Source organism: Lithobates pipiens, unplaced genomic scaffold (genome assembly GCF_037356315.1).
Source record: "Lithobates pipiens isolate NorthernLeopardFrog02 unplaced genomic scaffold, aLitPip1_a1.2 Scaffold_23, whole genome shotgun sequence".
In the NCBI taxonomy this organism is placed as follows: Eukaryota; Metazoa; Chordata; class Amphibia; order Anura; family Ranidae; genus Lithobates; species Lithobates pipiens.
In genome coordinates, this window is record NW_027507785.1 from 97,374,058 (window position 1) to 97,391,137 (window position 17,080).

General features: G+C 47.5%; 1 long non-coding RNA gene across 2 annotated transcripts in view; it reads right to left on the reverse strand.

The window, feature by feature from the left end:
• Positions 1-4,639: 4,639 nt before the first annotated feature.
• LOC143926971 (uncharacterized) overlaps positions 4,640-17,080 on the reverse strand; it is a 47,101-nt gene continuing 34,660 nt past the window's right edge. For both annotated transcript variants that reach the window (XR_013262174.1, XR_013262173.1), the window contains exon 3: positions 4,640-5,076. This is a non-coding gene — a long non-coding RNA (uncharacterized LOC143926971). The remainder of the gene's footprint in view (positions 5,077-17,080) is intronic.

Consider the following 17,080-nt stretch of genomic DNA (forward strand, 5'->3'; position numbering starts at 1 on the left):
GGTCTGTTGCACATGAGCGTCTAGCTGCTGTGCTGACATTTTTGTACTCCTGGAAGGCACAGGTACTGCATCCGACCCCACTGCCTGCACCCTGTCAAAGTCTATAATAGGCTGAAATATCTTGTGACTGGAAAGGGCCGAATGCTTGTGGAATGTGGTGTGGGGGGGCAGCCCATTTTGGCCCCCCTTGTCTCATGGGACCGTGTTGTTGGCTATTATAATAATAAAAAAAAAACAATTATATATATACAATTATATATATATATATATATATATATATATATATATATATATATATATATATATATATATATATATATATATATATATATTTACATAAAGGGGCTCATTCTATTGGCCACAGAGAGAGAAGCTACCAGGTGAGAGGGTGGAAGGTGATGGGGTCAGGTGTCCTTGGAACCTTCTGGAAGCTGTTTTGAGGGCTATTTATAGAACCCCTCTGACTAGAGTCGTCAGAAGAGCTCCCCCCCCCCCCCCCCCCGTCGCACCCGGTTTATGCGGTAGGGTCCCTTTGGTCAGAGAGTCAAAGGGGATATGTGAGAATATGTTTAAAGAAGAGATGATGGTCAACTCAAGTCTTAGTGGCTGGGTTGAGTTTTGGTGAATTCTGAAGATGCATTTTGTTTGAAAAAATTATGTAAGTAATAAAGTTCATGAGATGATATATAATTTTGTTGTAAACCAATAAACCAGGCCGTGGCCTAATTGTATCCAAGTTATCTTTGTGTGGTGTGGTTTTTATTTTATTATGCATGTTTGCAGATTGTGGATGTTAGCCTGATGTCTACGGTCCCATCAATGTAGACTATGTGAAATGACATGGGAGGCATTCCTCACTCTATTCTAACAGTTTGCAGTGTTATTCTCCAATGATTACATGGGTGCAGAGCAGTATGGAATCTGAATGTTTGGCTCATGTCATTGAAGACATGAAATTAAACAAGCTTGTAGAGCCGGTGCTCTCTTTTTTTTCAGGTTTTCTTGGTTACACTGCTCTCTACAGTGTATACACTGTGATTTTGCTGTGTTTGTCGTGTGAAAATGGCAACAAAACCCACGTCTACAAATACGTCTGGCTCGGTGTAAAAAATTTGTACATGAGTGCCTTTGGTGCGTTTGTCATGAAAAGGGCAGCCCATTCAAGTAAAAGGGCTGTCCTATGTACAACACACAAAAAAAAGATGGCTTCTGTAGACAAAAACAAACAAACTGTGCAGTTCTGACCAGAGTTAAATGCCATTGCTATAGGTGTAGGCCATTAACGTACCTCATGAAGCCTGACTGGAAAACTTCCAGGACGTTGCTAAGTACATTAACTAAGAGACACTTAGCTGTTACTGAACATCTTCATCATCAGGAGCAGCTCTCAATGCGGAGCTCAGAGCTACTGCATCAGGAGCAGGGCCGTCTTTAAGGCAGGGCAAAAGGGGCAGCTGCCCTGGGCCCTGTCATTGTTGTGGGGCACAAAGCAGCTGCTTTATACTTGCCAACCATTCCAGTTTAAATGTCCTTGTCCCTTGAAGTTTTAGACCTGTGCTGTGTCCCGATATCTGTGTAGGTGCTGCTACTAATGCTGCCCAGCTCTGCCCTATTGTTGCGTAAAGATGACTCCCCTGCAGACCCTGTGTATACGTGTAAATAACCGTCATTCGTATGTAAATAGCAGCAGCACTCATATGTAAATATCTGAGCCCAGGGGCATTGATAGGTAAATAAAGGTGGCATTCATATGCATATCATGCCCCCCTGCAGAGAGGAGAAGATGTGCTGTAAACTATAGCAACCAGTGAGCAGTATTACTGTACAGTAATCTCTAGCAACCAATCAACAAGCAGAAATCATGTGCTGTAACCTTTAGCAACTAATCAGTGAGCCTTAATGTGTGCTGTAACCTCTAGCAACCAGTCAATAAGTGGTAATGATATACTGTAACCTCTGGCAACCAATCCCAATCGCTACCTGATCTGATACAGTAAACTGATTTTAAGTCTAGCTGCTATTTATTGTACAACTCAGAGAACGTGGAGAGCGAAATTGCATGGGGGGAGGGGGGCCCCCCAAGAAAATTTTTGCCCAGGGCCCAATCAATATTAAAGACGGCCTTGATCAGGGGAGAGAAAGTGCATGTGAAGTGGGATTGAATCAGAAAAAAAATCTCCCTGTAACCTGTAATGGTGAAGGTGAACATTAATACTATGGAGTCTCTTAAATACAGCCTAGGAGTTTTCCAGTCAGGCTTCATGAGGTTCATGTGGGATCAAAATGGTCTACTCTACACCCATACGCCTACAAGCAATCAACTTTGGTCAGAGCTGCACAGTTTGTTTTCATCTACAGACACCCCTTATCTGCATAGGCCAGGGGTGTCCAAACTTTTTTCAAAGAGGGCCGGATTTGATGAAGTGAACATGCGCGAGGGCCGACCATTTTGCCTGACATTCTTTGAATCGTTAAAATTCGGTCTAAGTGTGTTCGTTCGAGCTCTAATACACTGCCCAACAAGAATTCTCTTGCCTTTGTGGCTGTGTGTGGGAAGAAATGAGCTTGGGCGTATTTGTACATACTGTATTAATTGGCGTATAACACACACCTTCACTTTAAGAGGGAAGTTTCAGGAAAAAAAAAAGTTTAAATAAAGAACTGTGAAGCAAAATAATGGTCAGTGCCCACCAATGCAGCCTAATCAGTGCACATCTGCAGACCCACCTTTGCCAGGAACACACCCACCACAGCCAGGAATGCACTCACCATAGCCAGGAATGCCCCCACCATAGCCAGGAATGCCCCCCCATAGCAAGGAATGCCCCCACCATAGCAAGGAATGCCCCCACCATAGCAAGGAATGCCCCCACCATAGCCAGGAATGCCCCCACCATAGCCAGGAATGCCCCCACCATAGCCAGGAATTCCCCCACCATAGCCAGGAATGCAGCACCATTGCCAGGGACGCAGCACCATTGCCAGGGACGCAGCACCATTGCCAGGGACGCAGCACCATTGCCAGGGACACAGCACCATTGCCTGGGACGCAGCACCATTGCCAGGAATGCCTCCCCAAATGCCTCACCATTGCCAGGAATGCCTCCCCAAATGCCTCACCATTGCCAGGAATGCAGCACCATTGCCAGGAATGCAGCACCATTGCCAGGAATGACTCACCATTGCCAGGAACGCAGCACCATTGCCAGGAACGCAGCACCATTGCCAGGAACGCAGCACCATTGCCAGGAATGCACTGACGAGCGCCAAAGGAGAATCTCCTGTTTACACGGCGGCTTCTTTAATAGAAAGTCCCGCCTCCTTTGATGGACAGAACAGTCGTCCAATGGCAGTGCAGGAGAAGGACTTCCTATTACAGAGGCCGCCCGTAAACAGGAAATTCTCCTGTGTACGGCGCTCGGTCCTGTCCTCCCTGTACCTTCCGAAGCATATATATCTTTTGTGGCCCCGGCGCTGGGAGATCGTCGGGGCCCACAAAAGATATGTATGTCCAAATAACCAGGCGGGCCGTTCAAACCCGGGCCGCGGGCCGCAATTGGCCCGCGGGCCGGACTTTGGACATGCCTGGCATAGGCAGTGTTTTGGTAAAGGTAAACTATGGCGTAACAGCGTGACGTGCCTGCGGGACCAGCGGACTCAATCTCCGCTGGTCTCCAAGCGATCGTGTCACAGAGCCGCAGAATGGGGAAGTGCCTATGTAAACAAGGCATTTCTCCGTTCTGCCGTGTAATATGACAGATATCACTGCTCCCTGTCATCGAGAGCAGTGATCGCTGTCATGTGATTTGAAGCCCATTCCCCCACAGTTAGAATCACTCCCTAGGACAAACTTAACCCCTTCATTGCCCCCTATTGTTTAACCCCTTCCCTACCAGTGTCATTTACACAGTAATCAGTGCATGTTTATAGCACTGATCGCTGTATAAATGACAATGGTCCCAAAATAGTGTCAAAAGTGTCCGATGTGTCCACCATAATGTCGCAGTCACGATAAAAATTGCAGATCGCCGCCATTACTAATAAAAAAAAAAAGAATAATAAATAAAAATGCCATAAAACTATCCCCTATTTTGTAGACGCTATAACTTTTGTGCAAACCAGTAAATATACGCTTATTTTGATTTTTTTTTTACCAAAAATATGTAGAATACATATCGGCCTAAACTGAGAAAAAAAATTTTTTTTTTATATATATTTTGGGGAGTATTTATTATAGCAAAAAGTACAAAATATTGTGTTTTTTTTGTTTATAGCGCAAAAAATAAAAACCACAGAGGTGATCAAATACCACCAAACGAAAGCTCTATTTGTGGGAAAAAAAGGCTGTCAAATTTGTTTGGGTGCAATGTTGCATGGCCGCGTAATTTTCAGTTAAAGCGATGCAGTGCCGAATCGCAAATAGTGCTGGAGGAGGACTCTGAAGAAACACACAAGTTGGAAAAAGTTTTACACTAGGACGGCCTTGCCATCGATCACATACACCAATCAGAACTCACTTTCCCTGGAGCAGTACATGTCACTGGGGCACACTGAAAACAGCCCTTTAATAGAATGCAGATTAAAAGAGGATTAAATCAAGATGTGGGGGCAATACCTTGTAGTGAAATGATGGGTTAAAAACTGGAGATTGTTTAAAAAAAATGCAAAAACGTTATTGCATAGTCGTAGGCTTTTGGGTTTAACAAAAATAAGCCATTAAAAGGGTCAGTTCATTCATAAGTGATACAGTACATCTGTTGTGGACAAGTGGTAAAAGGAAATGGCTTGTCTGCTTCATATATTTCTTGGGGAGTCAGAAAAACATATTTCAGTTCTCAGCTTCACTCACTGTATCTTATGCCCCGTACACACTATGAGAAAATCTTGGGTCTCACCTTGATTCAGCACTGTGCCCATCTGCAGCTCCGTCTCCTCAGAGGACACAGAGGCAGCAGTGGGAGTCGCTGCCTCCTGCTGCTGTCAATCGATTCCTGTGAGGAAGGAGCGTGGGGGTGGGGTAGAGCCACACTGGCTCTGGATTGATCCCGCAAGCCTGCCCTCATTGTAAGACGTTTCCTATGGGGGCAAACACAGAAGAGGAAGAGTGAATAGGGCTGGTGGTCGAGCCCAGAAGTGGAGGTTCAGGGACACTCTGTGCAATACCATTGCACAGAGCAGGTAAATAAAAAAGCCGAATTAGACTTACCGGTAACTCCTTTTCTGAGAGTCTTCCAGGAGAGCCCCTGAGACCTAGGGCTCCTCTTACCAGGACAGGAAACACATTACCCCCACCATATAAAAGGGTGGTCCTCCAGGCCCTGTGTCAGTCTACTCAAGAGCCGTAGGACGTCACTGCAAAACATATGCATAATACACATAACTTTAGACACAACCGAGTGGGAATCTGGCTGTCCTGGAAGACTCTTAGAAAAGGAGTTACCGGTAAGTCTAACTCAGCTTTTCTCAAAACGTCTTCCAGGACAGCCCATGAGATGATGAGCCAGAACTTACCAGACTAGGGAGGGACAACTGCTTGCAGGACCTTACGACCAACGCCTGCTCCTGAGCTGATAGGGGATCCAAGCGATAATGTTTAACCACTTGCTTACTGGGCACTTAAACCCCCCTCAGTCCCAGACCAATTTTCAGCTTTCAGCGCTGATGCACTTTGAATGACAATTGCGCGGTCATACAACACTGTACCCAAATGAAATTTTTATCATTTTTTTCCCACAAATAGAGCTTTCTTTTGGTGGTATTTAGTTACAGCTCGGAGTTTTATTTTTTGCTAAACAAACAAAAAAAGATGCAAAAAAAAAAATCATGTTTTAATAGTTTGTTATAAAATTTTGCAAACGGGTCATTTTTCTCCTTCATTGAAGTGCGCTGATTAGGCGGCACTGATAGGCTGCATTGGTGGGAACTGATGGGCTGCATTGGTGGGCACTGATAGGCTGCATTGGTGGGCACTGATAGGCTGCACTGGTGGGCACTGATAGGCACAGTTAAGGCGGCACCAATAGGCACAGATAAGGCGGCACCGATGGGCACAGATAAGGCGGCACTGATGGGCAAAGATGGGCACAGATAAGATGGCACGGATGGGTGGCATGGATGGGTGGCACGGATGGGCACTGATAGGTACCACTGATAGATGGGACTGATGGGCACTGATAGGTGGCACTGATAGGTGGCTCTGATAGGTGGCACTGCTGGGCACTGATGGGCGGCACTGCTGGGCACTGATGGGCGGCACTGCTGGGCACTGATGGGCGGCACTGGGGTGCAGCACCTTTGAGGCAGATTGTGGGCACTGTGGGTGGCACTGCTGGGTGGCACTGTGGGTGGCACTGTGGGCACTATGGGCACTGCTGGGTGGCACTGACGGGGGGCACTTACTTTTATTCAGGATGGCACTGCAGGGGGCAGGTGGGCACTGGCAGGGGGCAGGTGGTCGCTTGTATTGCTGGCCGTGATCGGGACTGATGTCCCGATCACGGCCGCCGGTGATCGGCTTTTTTTTTTCTCCTCGCGCTGTCAGCGTGAGGAGGAATAATAGCCGATTACCGGCTCCGTTCTATCACATGATCAGCTGTCATTGGCTGACAGCTGATCACGTGATAAGGGGTCGGGATCGACCCCTTGCACGGATCAGTGATCAGGCGAGTCTCATGGACTCGCCGATCACAGAGCGCGCCGCGCGCTCCCCTCAGGGGGCGCGCAGGCCGCTCGTACATGGGACGACGTCAATAGACGTAGTCCCGGAAAAGTAGGTCCGCGCTAATGCCGTCATTTGGCAATAGCGCGGATCCCAAATGGTTAATGACGGTCGAGAAACTGGACCATGTGGCAGCCCTGCAAATTTGTTCCGGTGAAGCACCAGCCCCCTCAGCCCAAGACGTAGATAAGGCTCTAGTTGAGTGTGCACTAACAAAAGGTGGAGGACCCTCTCTAATTTTGTAAGCTTCAGAGATTGCTTTATCCACCTGGCTAAAGTGGCTTTAGTTACCTTGTGCGTTCCCGAAAAGAGGACAAACAAGGCATCAGATTTCCTAAAGGTCTTGATGACGTCAAGATAGACAAGAAGAATCCTCCTTATGTCTAAGAAACTAAACGTTATTCCGGGTCACCCTGCGGCGAACTACAAAGGGATGGCAGTACAATATCCTGAGTTCTGTGGAATGTACTGGCCACCTTGGGCAAAAAACCTGGATCCATTTTTAAAACGACACGATCCTCAAAAATCGCGAGGAAAGGTTCCCAACTGACAGGAAAGAGCAAAGAAGAAAAAACTGCGCTACGGAGTGAAAATGATGCTGGTCGGAAGCTGCAATTCAGATGTACACCAAACATACACAAAACAGAAAAGAAAAAAAAGAAACTGATTTCTTCACTGGTGTTTATTTACCATATGGACACTTTACAGCAATAATTTGTCATATAATCATATGGACATTACATAGAGTTTTTCAAAATATTTTTCTTGGTAATTTATTTTATGCACTTTTTCAGTTTTAAGAAAACTTTCATTCTTTATTTTTAGGGGTATATATACAGAGATCTATACAATCTGTGCTGTGTTTGGGTGATTCACATCATTGACACGCACTTGTGTCTTATTTTTGTTTTTAATTTTATATATTTGTATATATAATAGTATGCACTATATATCTTTGAGGTGGCCTTATGCCGTGTACACACGGTCAAACAAGCGGGTGGAAAAGTCCGGCAAACTCAAGTCCGCCGGACAATCCCCCCGTGTGTAGCCTCCGGCATACTTTTTTGACCCGAAAGTACGGCAGACTTAGAATGCCGTGTTGCACTCCAATCTTCCCGCCGGACTCGCATTTCGGCGGACAATCCGGCCGTGTGTATGCCAGTTCACTTACTTGTCTTTCGTGTATACTAAGGCCGCGTACACACGCGGGGACTGTTCGCCCAACTTTGTCCGTCAAACAGTTTCGGCAAACAGTCCGCTCAAAATTAGCATGGACGGACATGGCCACACACGACGAACGAACAGTTTGCTGAAACCGTGCGCGATGACGTGAACGGCACGTACGACGGGACGAAAAATACGACGTCCTATACACTGCATTATAACTTTCGGCGTGTAAATCCTTTCTGAGCATGCGCGGAACTTAGTTTGACGAACAAGCCTACACACGGGCGGACTGTTCGCTCAAACAAGGTTTCAGCGGACAGTTTTACGGAATTTCCGAAAAACCTTGTTCGTCAAACCGTCCGCTGAAACTGTCCGCTGAAAGCCCACACACGAGCGGACTGTCCGCCCAAACACTGTTCAGTGGACAAAGTTGGGCGAACAGTCCGCGCGTGTGTACGCGGCCTAATTGTTTTATTAAATTTATTGCTAGTTGTGCACTTCCCCTGATGAAGCTAATTGCGAAACATGGGAACTAGTGCCGTCAGCCTGTCAATTTTTACCTCTGGGATTCCTCTTGCTGAGTAACTGCGTGTATATTGTTTTGTATTTTATTGCATACTATTTATGCTGTTTTAATGAATATCAATAAACTTTTATGAATTTTTATTTATACTCTGTTATATTTTTGGTATAATTAGCACCGCTTAAAAATCCCCCACTCCTTCTTTCCCTCCCCTTTCATGTATGTTCATAATTTGTAGGGGATGAGGTGCCTATTTTTATCGGGTGTCATTGGGTTGACTGGACCAAATTGTTACCTTCTTGAAAATGCGTGGGGCTGAGGTAAGACCGAAGGGGAGGGCTTGTAATTGAAAGTGTCGAGTCCCTGTACTCATTTTCACTGCTAATCTCAAAAATGTCTGGAAGGCTGGATGTATAGGGATGTGAAAATAGGCATCCCTTAAGTCCAACGTGGCCATGAAGCAGTTTGGGTAGAGCAGCTTCTTGATCATGAAGACTGTCTCCATACAGAAATGTTTGTATCTGATTGAATTGTTTAAAGTCCAGAGATTCAGCATAAGTCAAAACTTTCCTGACGGCTTTTTGACAACAAATACATGGGTATTGAACTCCTTGCCCTGATCTGACTGGGGAGCCGGAATCAGGCCCTTCTGATCCAATAAGTCTTCGATCTGAGACCCAGAGCCTTTGCTTTCTCTCGATCTTGGAGAGGAAAGGTGACCAAAAACCGCTCTGGTGGTCACAAGGTCCAGGATGAAGGGACTTGAAGTGACTGCTGCCCACTGTGGGAAGAAGGTCCTCAATCTTCCTCCCACCGGCAAACACAAGTCACTGCAGCTTGTCGGCCTGCTGTCCTTTTCTTTAGGACCCTGTTGCCTGCCTTGGCCACGAAAAAACTTCTTGGCTGTCGGGATTCTCTTTTTCTCTGGGAATGCCTTCTTCCTGTTGGCAGTGCGTTCCAGAGCAGTCCTGGGCCAAATATATGATCGCCTGTTAAGGGAAGCCCACAAAGGCGCAACTTGAAGGCTGAGTCCCCTGACCAGGTTTTAAGCCACAGGGTTCTCCTGGCCTGGCCTCCTGGTGGACATTCTCACCGACTCAGCAGAAGCATCTGTCAAAAAACCTACTGCCTGAAAGAGGAGAGAAAAATACTTTAGAATCTGCTCCCTGGAGGTACCTGCTGACGGATGTGTCTGAATCTGAGTCAACCAAACCTCCATATTTCTGGCCACATAAGTGGAGGCCAGAGTTGGTTTGAGGTTCCCAACCACAGAGTCCCAGGTTCTGTGGAGAAGGACATCCCCTCTTTTGTCCATCAGATCCTTAAGCGTGTCCATTTCATCGAAAGCTAGGTCCGAGTTTTTTGAAACCTTTGAAAGAGGTGCGTCCAACTTGGGATTCTTATTCCGCGGCTGCGCAGTGTCTTCATCAAAAGGAAATCTCCTTTTTAGGTTGCTAGAGCAGAATGGTTTTCTCTCAGGATTATCGCATTTTAGCTTGTGTGACAGAGCGAGGCTCTGTCCCTATGAAATTAGAGGTAAAGGAGACACAGAGTTTGCATATCTGCGGACTGCAGGACTACAGAGTGTAGAGTTTAAATGGAGAAAACTGCTCTGTCAGTTTTCTCCAGGTTTTGCTAGCTCCAGATGGGATTCTGTAGTTTGGAGATCCCTGAGAGTTATGGGTGGGACGGGATCTCCAACCCTGTGTCCGGGTCTTGAGGCTAGCGAGCAGGGTGTGTGCCCAGCTGCACACAGCCCATATAACGAGGGGATTTGTGTAGGATGGTGGTGTGTGAGCAGCTTGCTGCTTGAAGCTGTGCATGTCCAAAGCTGTGTGAAGGACTTGAAGCTGTGTGCGTCCAAGGAGCCGTGTGCTGTGTGTCGAAGGGTTGGAAGCTGTGTGCGTCCAAGCAGTTTGTTGGACGGGGCAAGTACCTATAGCAGCAGTACTGCTGAAGAGTAGCCAGGTGGGCTAGCATTTTCGTTCTGATTTTGCTGTATTTAATTTAAGCTTGGACCCCTGCGTGGGATTACTGGATGGACTAATATTTTGTTTTCTTCTAATAAACGTGGGCTACCAGGCCCTTAACCATACACGCCTGACTGATGTGGACTAAAAAATGCATCTACCAATTGAGCTAATCACCCCAATGTCACAAGTGGTGCTCGAATGCGGGCATGTAGACGGTGGAATCCGGGTCCTTGCTCCATGGTGAGTCGCATCAGGAACTACTGCTAGCTGTGTGTGGCAGCCAGGCGAACAGCATTGCGTATACGTTTATTTGATGGACTGTGTTGCATGCGGGTTGTGTACCTGTGAAGGAAGAATCAAACATCAGATTTTTTTTTTTTTCTTTCTCTGCTGAGAACTGTTACAAGCTGCTGTGTGCATGTGATTGCAAGGATGGGACGGTCAAAGCAAAAAAAGGAAGCAATCCTTGCTAAAGCCAGGGAGCGGCTATTGTGGCTAGAGGGTATTTCACCACATGCCCCAGCCACACCAGAGAATTTGTCTGAGTCTGACATCGCTGTGATCTGGGGTAAATTGATCATGTCACCCCGAGTTAAAGGAGAAGTGAAAGAGGATGTTGTTCCTGGCAGCCTGAGCCCAAAGGTGCCACAGCATGACGCAAGGAGGCCTCTGCGCTGCATTAGTTGTAGTGAGTGGGGACATGCTGTTGCCCATTGCCCCTTGTCACAGGAATGTTTGTGGAATAACCAAGCTGGATGGGAGGTTGATGAATTCTGGAGCTCATCTACTAATGATTGTGATCAGCTGTGTCCTCAGAAGTGGTATCCAATGGCAACGAGTGAGAGCCAGTCATGGAGGAGATGCCAAGAAGTGAGCTCAGCATGGCCTGAGAAGATGTCTCCACCTTGTAGGACCAGTAAAAAGGGGCCAGTGACATGTGAGACAGCGAATGAATGGTTCAAGCGGAATCGCAAAGAGTCGGGTGCACTGCAAGGGGCTGAGATCTTGGCCTCTGACTATGTGCAACCCATGCTGCCTACAGAGGAGGTGGGAGACTTCCTTGTAAGATTTGAAAAAGTTGCTGTAAAGAGAAAATGGCCTAGGGACCGGTGGCCAAAACTGCTGCAAACCTTATTGCGGATAGAGTTCCGGTCGGTTTACCATTTGATGGATGGGGACCAGGATGACTACAGCAAGTTTAAAGAGGAAATCCTTCTTAGAGGAGAGTTCCATCGTATCACGGGCCGCCAGCAATGCTCCAGGACGGGAGAAGTGTCGCCGGAAGACCTAGGATTTGGAAATCCAGAGAAACGTAAAGTTTTCTGTCATGGCCGCTTAGGCAAAGGGGTCAGTCCCGAAAGGAGAGTACATCAGCCTGAATCCTGCATGAGTTATAGCCAACCAGCTTTGGAGCGCAAGTCTGCAGTTACCCCTATCAACAAGGATCTTGTGTTACCTACAGGGGGCGTCAGTGGGTTCAGAAAGGCTGCAGTTTTGCTCCATGGCCACATGGGGGAGTCAGCCTATAGAGACACCACACCAGTGAGACAACGCACTCAAGTGAAGGCTATGACATCAGCTGTAGGAACTGGTAAGACTGTTTCAGTTTATGATGCTGAACCCAGTGAAGTGGGAGTATGTCCAGTGGGGAGATCCGCAGTACAAATGGACATAGACTTTCTGCATTGTGCTACCCAGAGCAGTGGGGAGGCGCAGCGTAAAGCCCGACTAGACGCAGGGCTAAAGACTGAAAAGGACATGGGGACTCTGCATATGCCTGCTATGATCCAGCAGATGGCTGGGAAAATTGAGCTAGGGGTGACCAAAACAGTGCTGGTACCATGTTCCCTAGTGACAGCTGCTGCAGGGTTGCCCAGGGAAACTTCCAAGGAGCTTGCAGTGTTGGAGCAGAGAGTTTCCCAGGTCAGCTATGGAGCTGCCCAAATAGGCAAAAGTGCCCCTTTACAGAGAGCGGGTGCTGTGAAGAGTTGCTCAGAGGTTATGGTGGCTCATAGACAACCCACAAAAGCAGTAGCTATGTCAACACATAATGAGAATATTGATGGTCATGCTGACAATAGTGTTGGCCAATGTGATGTGATTGGTGATTATAATGCTGAAAAATGTGTTTCCTGTAATGTTACGACTGAGCCACACAGTGAGAGAGTGTGGGCGCAGCCCCACAACCCTACGTGTAGCCCAGTAGGCAAGGGGTTAATTCAGCCTGCAAAAGTTGAGGGTACAAAGCTGAATGTGTCTGTAGTGCCACCAGAAAAAGGTGTTCAAAATGGTGTGCTGCACCAAGCTTTAGGTGAAGCATCACCCCAATGCAACGTTGATAAAAGTGTGGTGTTACAAAATGATGTATATAGAAGTGAGGAATGTGCAGTTAAAGCTAATGAATCCCAGGTTTCTGTGAGGCTTTCTACAGCAGGTGATGCAACGCTGTGGAACACCCATGGTGGAACCACAATGGACTGGGACAGCTGGGCCAAACAATTGCTAGCCATGCTGGGTAAGGCTAACTTAAGTAACAAGGGTGTGGACACAACTGCTATGCCAGACAGGGGGATCGCAGAGCCGCTGGTGGTTGAGGGCGTCTTGGTCCCTGCAAAGGTTGCTGCCCTCCCCTCTGAAGAAACAGTTCAGGGCACTGGCATCGCAGATGTGTTGTCCACAGCCCCACAGCTAAATGATATTGAGTATCAAAGTGATAGTGTGACTTGTAATGACCTGCAGAGGCTCACCAACACTGGTGCAGAATGGATAAGTGTGAGACATGTGTCTGACAGCTCTCCAGGGGAACAACAGGCCGTGATGATGAGTACCTCCAAGGAGGATGAGGTCTCTTCAAATGTCTCACCCTCTCAACCTGCAGTCGCTGAGCCCCTCCATGTCTTGGACAGGGTAGAAGACCCTAGAAAGTTCTGGTGTTTAGACATGGGATGTTTAGAGATGACCGAAACCTTACTGGAAATGCTAGAGTTGGTAAAAATGAACTCGCTGTATACTTGAGTATCTCCACCGCAGTTGGACCAGGTGGTGCTGCGTAGCACCAATGGGTGGAGCCAGGTGGTACAGGCAGTGCTGGGAAACCATGACCAACAGTGGAATTGGTGGGACCAATGGTTAACCATTTGGCACAGGATCTCCAGATTCTCTGTGAGCGTACTTCTAGTTATTGATTGGTATGGAAGGCACGCGAGAGAACTGCTTGAGATATCAGAGGTCTCTCCGTCTGGGGCGGTGACTAGAAAAATCTCTGCTGGTGTGGTCCGAGGTGCGGCGGAGCAGTGGTCAGTAGAGGGCGCAGATACTGCCTTACCCGCTAGGCCTCATGAGAAGGAAGGGCCCAGAATGGACTCAGCAGTAGCAGAGATGCTTTCTGTCACTGGCCCAGGGGTACAAGTTAAGGTGCCCGGAGACACTATGGGAGAAAGTGTTAATGTTGGTTGCCGTAACAATGTAATGTGTACACCTGGAAAAAATGGTTTATGCTTGGGTCAGGGTAGTTTGTTAGAACAGGTACCCATGGAGTGTTTGACAATGGGTGAGGTGGAGCTGTGCTATGGTCCCGTCGGACGTAGTCCCTCCTCAGGTCTTCTTCTAACAAACACTGAATTGGAAAGCACTGATGATATGGAAAGCTGTGATCTGTTAAGAGTTCGTTCTGTAAACAATGATTTGGTTGCATGGGTACCAAGAAAAACTGTTTTGAACCTGAAATACCGATGGTGAAGGGTAAAATGGGTATTTGTAAGTTGAAAGGAGGGCTCAAGGAAGGCAGAGTTCCCCCAAGAAAAGTGAATAAGCCCAGGGACCCCAAAAGAAGAGGAAGGCTGAGTATAGGACAATATAGGAACCTGTTAAGATCCAGGGGGGAATGTTTCTGGAAGCGCACCCGGAAAAAGGGTTGGGCCTACGTGGCTGACAGCCAGCACAGAGGTGTCCCAACCATCATGATGGGTGCTGGTGTTCCTCCCTCCGGATCGAAACAAAGGGGGGGGATATGTGACAGAGCGAGGCTCTGTCCCTATGAAATTAGAGGTAAAGGAGACACAGAGTTTGCATATCTGCGGACTGCAAGACTACAGAGTGTAGAGTTTAAATGGAGAAAACTGCTCTGTCAGTTTTCTCCAGGTTTTGCTAGCTCCAGATGGGATTCTGTAGTTTGGAGATCCCTGAGAGTTATGGGTGGGACGGGATCTCCAACCCTGTGTCCGGGTCTTGAGGCTAGCGAGCAGGGTGTGTGCCCAGCTGCACACAGCCCATATAACGAGGGGATTTGTGTAGGATGGTGGTGTGTGAGCAGCTTGCTGCTTGAAGCTGTGCATGTCCAAAGCTGTGTGAAGGACTTGAAGCTGTGTGCGTCCAAGGAGCCGTGTGCTGTGTGTCGAAGGGTTGGAAGCTGTGTGCGTCCAAGCAGTTTGTTGGACGGGGCAAGTACCTATAGCAGCAGTACTGCTGAAGAGTAGCCAGGTGGGCTAGCATTTTCGTTCTGATTTTGCTGTATTTAATTTAAGCTTGGACCCCTGCGTGGGATTACTGGATGGACTAATATTTTGTTTTCTTCTAATAAACGTGGGCTACCAGGCCCTTAACCATACACGCCTGACTGATGTGGACTAAAAAATGCATCTACCAATTGAGCTAATCACCCCAATGTCACACTTGATAGTATCAATCAATGAACTATGGACTGGAAAAACTCTAGATTTTTTCTTATGCAATCCTTTATACATGAGATCATGTTTGGATAACTGAACCTCCTCCTCTTTCAATTCAAGAGTAGTATAGATGGCCTGCAATAAGTCATCCACATCCTCTACAGATAACTTAAATCTCAAGAATGGATTCTCTATCTCTGGGCTCTATATCTAACCCTGATTCTTCAGGACAAGAACGGGTAGATCTGACCTCAGCCTCAGTGTCTTCACTGTCTGCCTGCTGCGGAGTGCTCTTCAAATGTCTCACCCTCTCAACCTGCAGTCGCTGAGCCCCTCCATGTCTTGGACAGGGTAGAAGACCCTAGAAAGTTCTGGTGTTTAGACATGGGATGTTTAGAGATGACCGAAACCTTACTGGAAATGCTAGAGTTGGTAAAAATGAACTCGCTGTATACTTGAGTATCTCCACCGCAGTTGGACCAGGTGGTGCTGCGTAGCACCAATGGGTGGAGCCAGGTGGTACAGGCAGTGCTGGGAAACCATGACCAACAGTGGAATTGGTGGGACCAATGGTTAACCATTTGGCACAGGATCTCCAGATTCTCTGTGAGCGTACTTCTAGTTATTGATTGGTATGGAAGGCACGCGAGAGAACTGCTTGAGATATCAGAGGTCTCTCCGTCTGGGGCGGTGACTAGAAAAATCTCTGCTGGTGTGGTCCGAGGTGCGGCGGAGCAGTGGTCAGTAGAGGGCGCAGATACTGCCTTACCCGCTAGGCCTCATGAGAAGGAAGGGCCCAGAATGGACTCAGCAGTAGCAGAGATGCTTTCTGTCACTGGCCCAGGGGTACAAGTTAAGGTGCCCGGAGACACTATGGGAGAAAGTGTTAATGTTGGTTGCCGTAACAATGTAATGTGTACACCTGGAAAAAATGGTTTATGCTTGGGTCAGGGTAGTTTGTTAGAACAGGTACCCATGGAGTGTTTGACAATGGGTGAGGTGGAGCTGTGCTATGGTCCCGTCGGACGTAGTCCCTCCTCAGGTCTTCTTCTAACAAACACTGAATTGGAAAGCACTGATGATATGGAAAGCTGTGATCTGTTAAGAGTTCGTTCTGTAAACAATGATTTGGTTGCATGGGTACCAAGAAAAACTGTTTTGAACCTGAAATACCGATGGTGAAGGGTAAAATGGGTATTTGTAAGTTGAAAGGAGGGCTCAAGGAAGGCAGAGTTCCCCCAAGAAAAGTGAATAAGCCCAGGGACCCCAAAAGAAGAGGAAGGCTGAGTATAGGACAATATAGGAACCTGTTAAGATCCAGGGGGGAATGTTTCTGGAAGCGCACCCGGAAAAAGGGTTGGGCCTACGTGGCTGACAGCCAGCACAGAGGTGTCCCAACCATCATGATGGGTGCTGGTGTTCCTCCCTCCGGATCGAAACAAAGGGGGGGGATATGTGACAGAGCGAGGCTCTGTCCCTATGAAATTAGAGGTAAAGGAGACACAGAGTTTGCATATCTGCGGACTGCAAGACTACAGAGTGTAGAGTTTAAATGGAGAAAACTGCTCTGTCAGTTTTCTCCAGGTTTTGCTAGCTCCAGATGGGATTCTGTAGTTTGGAGATCCCTGAGAGTTATGGGTGGGACGGGATCTCCAACCCTGTGTCCGGGTCTTGAGGCTAGCGAGCAGGGTGTGTGCCCAGCTGCACACAGCCCATATAACGAGGGGATTTGTGTAGGATGGTGGTGTGTGAGCAGCTTGCTGCTTGAAGCTGTGCATGTCCAAAGCTGTGTGAAGGACTTGAAGCTGTGTGCGTCCAAGGAGCCGTGTGCTGTGTGTCGAAGGGTTGGAAGCTGTGTGCGTCCAAGCAGTTTGTTGGACGGGGCAAGTACCTATAGCAGCAGTACTGCTGAAGAGTAGCCAGGTGGGCTAGCATTTTCGTTCTGATTTTGCTGTATTTAATTTAAGCTTGGACCCCTGCGTGGGATTACTGGATGGACTAATATTTTGTTTTCTTCTAATAAACGTGGGCT